A 6,258-nucleotide genomic window follows, 5' to 3' on the forward strand; every position below is an offset into this window, starting at 1 on the left:
CAGAAACTGTATTTGCACCACACCAAAGTTTTCCATGGGAAGGAAGATCCCATGAAAAAAGAAGATCTCCTGTAGGGTTAGGGTTAGGTTAGATCTACTAACCCTAGGGTTAGGTCTAGGGTTAGGGAAGATCTACTGTAAATTAAACTAGACGAAAATCCACAAGCCTGGCTGGGAATGCCATGCTGTTAAGTTGCTTACTCACTCACCTAATACCTTTGTCTTCCTTCAAGGCTGAGTCCTGGTACAGTTACTTTCAGAGGGTTCCCGAGTGGAAGACAAATCAAGGTACATTTATCCATAACTGCAGACAATCTCAGCGTGTATTAGTGATGTTGCCATGCTAATTTGAAGGGTTTATTTGAACAACTTGAGAGGACAGTCAGGGAAGTTGCAATTATTTTATCTTCAAGTTCTTACATCCTGAAAATGTCATTACTCGCACCAAGTGCTCTTGGTTCTAAGGCCCGGGACAAACAGAACTGTAAGACAGAAAACTCCATGTGTGTTTGATTTATACAAGCCTGAAATCTTTCTACATGATTTCTTTGGTCTCTCTGTGAGTGAACAGGCTGCTAAGCATATCTTTGGCTCTAGGTTTCAGGTGAAGATGAGGCAGTTTTCAGTCAGAAACTTAGGAAAGTATCTGCCATTGTGATGGGCTATGGTCTGGTTTTGTCTTTTTACTGATGCTACAGTATTGCTTACAGATCTTCCTACAGTGAGGGTGCTGCTGTGTGTTAATGTGGCAATGGAAACAGTATATTTTTCTTCCCCTGTGTCTACTCCCTCCAAGCCCCTGGATTGGGGATGCTGCAGAATGAGAGAAGGGTTTTCCAACAGGAGAGGACAGTGCTGAAACCCAGAGCCGTGAGTACTCTGTTCTCAGTACACAGAGCCTGCTTTGATGTGGAACTGGCCACCAGCCATGGCTGATGATTTCTTTCATGGTTTAGTGGGCATGGTTGATGGTTGGACTCGATGATCTTGAAGGTCTTTTCCAACCTAAATGATTCTATGATTCTATGATTCAAATGGCAGAACTGGCTTTCAAGTAGACAGAATGGTAGATCACAATGCTTATCTTCTGAAGTCCTGAGCAAGTCCTGTAGAGGGACACCCTATGCCATTTTTGAAAGACAAAACTCTACCCAGTGGCATTTGGGTGAAAAACTACAAGGGGATGCTGCCAGCTGAACTCAGTGGTGAAGGTAAAGGGCTTGATTCCTATGGCAGGAGGCAGAAGAGGAAGCCCTTTAATCAGGATCACCCATCGCACTGGCAGCTGGTTCCTGAGCACTTCCCTGCACCTTCCAAATCATAGAATGGTTGGGTTGGAAGGGACCTTCAAAGATCATCCAGTCCTACTCCATTCCTGTAGGCAGGGACACTTTTCGCTAGATTGGATTGCTCAAAGCCCTATCCAAACTGACCTTGAAAACTTCCAGTGATGGGGTATCCACAGCTTCTCTGGACAACCTGTTTCAGTGTTTCGCCACCCTCATCATAAAAATTTTCTTCTGTATATCTAATCTATATCTACCCTTTTATAGTTTCAAACTATTGTCCCTTGTCCTGTCACTACAGGTCCTGGTAAGAAGTCTTTCTCCATCTTTCTTACAAGCCCACTTTTATACATTGAAAGGCCACAATAAAGTCTCCCCAGAGCCTTTTCTTCTCCAGGCTGAACAACCTCAACTCTCTCAGCCTTTCCTCATAAGAGAGGTGTTCCATCCCTCTGATCATTTTTATGGCCCTTGTCTGGACTCACTCTAACAGGTCCCTGTCTTTCTTGTGCTGGGGAACACAGACCTAGACATAGTACTCCAGGTGGGGTGCCATGAGAGCAGAGAAGATGGGGAGAATCACCTCCCTCGATCTGCTGGCTATGCTTCTTTTTAGGCAGCCCAGGTTACAATAGGGTTTCTGGGCTGCAAGCACACATTGCTGGCTCATATCTAATTTTCATCTACCAATATCCCAAAGTCCTTTGCTGCAGGGCTGCTCTCAATCCATTCATCCCCCAGTCTGTTAATGACAGTGGGGATTGCCTCTAGGAGCAGGACCTTGCTCTTGGCCTTGTTGAACTTGATGAAGTTCACATTAGTCCACTCTTCAAACACCCATAAACTTGCTAAGGGTCCAGTCAATACCACCGTCTATGTTATTAATAAAGATATTCACCAGTCCCAGTCCCCCAGTGCAGGACCCTACTTGTTACTCATCTCCATTTGGACATTGAGCTGTTGACTGTAACTCTTTGGATGTGGCCATCCAGCCAATTCCTTATCCATTGAATAGTCCAGCCATCAAACCCATATTTCTCCAATTTAGAGGCAAGAATGTTGTGGAGGACCATGTCAAATGTTCTATAGATGTCCAGGTAGATGACATCTGTAGTTCTTCCTCTGTCCACTGGTGGAGTCACTCTGTTGTAGAAGGCCACTAGATTAGTCAGGCACGATTTGCTCTTGTGAAGGCATGTTGGCTGTCTCTGATCACCTGCCTGTCTTCCGTATGCTTTGAGATACCTTCCAGGAGGATCTCTTCCATGATCTTACTGGGCACTGAGGTGAAGCTGACTGGCTGGTAGTTCCCAGGGTCCTTCTTATTACCCTTTTTAAAAATAGGTGTGATATTCCCTTTTCTTCTGCCACTGGGGATGTCAGGTGACTGCTATGACTTTTCAAATATAATGGAGAGTTTCTTAGCAACTACTTAGCCACTTCCCTCAGGACCCTTGGACTGATCTTATTGGGTCCCACAGACTTCTGTATGTTCAGGTTCCTCATATGGTCTCAAACCTGATCTATAACAGGAAAGACTTTGTTCCCCCAGCCCTCCTTGAGGTTCAGGGACTTGAGACGTGTTGCTTTCCCAACATGCAACACATCCCTTTTATTCAGAGTCAGGTCTATCAAGGACCTGTTAATTGTCACAGCCAGGTCCTTTTTTAGTCCTATATTTTGGGTATCGGCTTGAAGGCAGCACAGAGTCCACCCCATCACTTTTAAAAACAGACCGGATCCTTAAGGCACATATGCTTTTGTTCCTATTTGTACTGGCATGCAGAAGAGCAACAAATACATAGAAAATAAATACACTTGCACCAGACCTGTGTTCATGAAATTTTATCAGGTGAAGTTGCAGTGGTCAATGACAGTGTACCAGATGATTTGGCAGTATGTGTGGTTTAGCACTCAGCAGAAACAGGGCTCAGAATAGACAGGATACCTGTACTGGTGTCCTGGCCCATTCAGGTTGTTCATCTTTTTGTTAACTGCAAAACAGCAAAAAATAATCTGTCCATCTAATAGCCTTGTTTTGCTGTATTCAGCTATCCTTAAATTGTACTGTATGGATAAGACCTTAGAAGGATATTAGATTATCATTCTGGTGCTGTGTAATTCGCCTGAGTACATTTGTTTATTCTTTATTATTTCTTAAAAGACCAGAGAAGGGTTTCCAAGTGAGAGTCATCACTCTGAAGACACAAAATGCACTTTCATGGCATTTTGGATGTGAAAAACATGTTTTTAAGACTAAGAATTTTTTTTTAATCTAAACTTGGATCTTAATTTTTTTTTTTATTTTAAATGTAGTGCAAGAGAAAGAGAACTAAACTTTTCCAGTGATCAGTTCCTTTCTTTGCAGTTCCAGTAGTATTAAAACAATCAGTTCTCTCCTAGTTCTCTTCAGGGTTGACATGTAGCTAGTCGGGAAAAATTGTTTAAGATATTATGATGTTAAATTTTCTTTTTTCTAAACATGTGTACACGAAGACTGTATAAAACACTTAACCCTTTCAAATCTCTACTGACTTTTGATAATAACATTTATCAAAATGTGTGTCTTGGTGTCATGGTTTAACCCCAGCCAGCAACTAAGTACAATGCAGCTGCTCACTCACTTCCCCCCCCCCCAGTGGTATGGGGGAGAAAATCGGGAAAAGAAGTAAAACTCGTGGGCTGAAATAAGAATGGTTTAATAGAACAGAAAAGAATAAACTAATAATGATAATGATAACACTAATAAAATGACAATAGTAATAATAAAAGGATTGGAATGTACAAATGATGCACAGTACAATTGCTCACCACCCGCCGATTGACACCCAGTTAGTCCCCAAGCGGCGATCCCCCCGCCCCCACTCCCCGCAGTTTATATACTAGATGTGACGTCACAAGGTATGGAACACCCCGTTGGCCACTTTGGGTCAGCTGCCCTGGCTGTGTCCTGTGCCAACTTCTTGTGCCCCTCCAGCTTTCTCGCTGGCTGGGCATGAGAAGCTGAAAAATCCTTGACTTTAGACTAAACACTAAGCAACAACTGAAAACATCAGTGTTCTAACAACATTCTTCACATACCTAACTCAAAAACATAGCACTACACCAGCTACTAGGAAGACAATTAACTCTATCCCAGCTGAAACCAGGATACTTGGGCATAGCTCCTGTTCAATTAAACTCAGGATGGGTGGTAAGCTAGAAAAGCACACAACTCAGCTTAGGTTCTTCATTGCAGAATAGTTATAGTTAAATTTCAGTGTAGTTCTTCCATCCTGGACAGTATGGGTGAGGTGTCTGCTCAAGGTATACCAGTCTAACTTCTAATAATTGTTGGAAATCCTTGTCTAAATATAGCACCTGGAAATTGCCTGTAGGTGTTAGGCACACTTTGCAAATTAGCTGCACTAGAATTAAAGCTGATGCATCAATTGTTGCCAGTAGCTTATTCTTAAGAGATGAAAGAAGAGTAGGAGGATTCCATGAAGCTTCTTAAAACACAGATGCTGCATTTTCAACAAAATTTTGTTCATCTTCTCCCTTCCTTCTTTGAGATCTTAAACATAGGAGGGTTGATTGATGGCTTTGGAGTCTGGATCTAGCCCTAAAGGTACTTTAAGTTGGTGTCTGGGAATACTCTCTGGGATTCAGCCTGACTACACTGGGATGTTCAGTTGTGTGTGAGATACATTGACGAGGGTGCAGACTTGAATCTGAACTTGGCAGGCTTTATTGAGACACCTGTTGTGCTGAATAAGCATGATCTTGCTGGTCTCGAAATGTCTGGGACTGAGCATGCTGAGGGGGAAGTTCAAATTATAACTGCTCAGCAATGGTAATTCATGATTAAGGAATGATCTGGCATGGGAGGCAAGAAGTACTATCTGCAGAAGGGCTTAAACTGGCTGATTAGGTAAGAGATACTGCAGTGTTGTCTTATTACAATTATGGAATGTGAGTGCTCAGGGGCCACTTTTGGTAAACACTGCTGGGCTGGGGTATGAACCAAACATCTGGCTAGGGAGCCTGGTGCCAATGCTCATATGATGGGTGCTGGTGTAAGTGTGTATTAGGAATCAGCTTGTGTTACATCTTTGCAGACTCCTTGCAGAACCACTTAATGGTGGTAGGACTCTGTCCAACACATTGTTCATTAAATCTTTCTTTACATAAGTACAAACATGTGTTTAATTTGCCTCAAGGGATAGAATAATAATTCCCCAGCAGTTTGGTGGCAGAAGTAGGATTGCTGCACACTGGCAGAAGCAGCCAGACTGGAACTGCAAGGGTGACCCAAATCTGTGCCACCAAGAGGTAAGACATCCTAATTTCAAAATCTCACTTGTGTGTGGTCTTCTTCCCTACCATGTCTCCTGGCTGGCTGTCACATCAGCAGTAAGTAAATCCTCTGTTATTTTAGTTTGTGCTTGTAATAAAGTCTGGGGGAAAAATTAAAGGGATGAATGCTTGAAAAGGCCTTTTTTTAGTCAAATGAATGTAGGCTGTGTTTGAGACTGCTGAAAGCTCAGGTTGAGCTCTGGAGTCATCTCCATGGGTGACGATTATTCATCTCTTTTGTGGGCCCAGGTTTTGAGGGGATAAAGTCGGAGCGCGGTATTCTCAGGACATCCAAACCTCTCCTTCTATGCCTTTGCTGTGTACTGGCCTTAGCTTCATGCTCACTCAGTACTGTAAGAGTCCAAAAGCCGAATGACAGTAGGCTCAGAAAGCTTTTTGCTTTGAGGTGATCAGGTCGAAAGTCCTTCTCAGTGATGCCTGAACTTCTCTTTCTATCTCTTTGCCATGATTAGGCCTTAGCTTTGTTCTTCCTCACTGAGAAATGTTGAAAATTATTTGGGAAAATGGGTCAAGATTCCTCCTGTCTGGATCCTAGAAGTCCGTTAGGTTCCATGTGCCACAACTGTGGCTCACGACTGGGGCAGGCAAGGGGTCCAACTTGTCCACCAGTGGA

Source organism: Haliaeetus albicilla, chromosome Z (assembly GCF_947461875.1).
Source record: "Haliaeetus albicilla chromosome Z, bHalAlb1.1, whole genome shotgun sequence".
In the NCBI taxonomy this organism is placed as follows: domain Eukaryota; kingdom Metazoa; phylum Chordata; class Aves; order Accipitriformes; family Accipitridae; genus Haliaeetus; species Haliaeetus albicilla.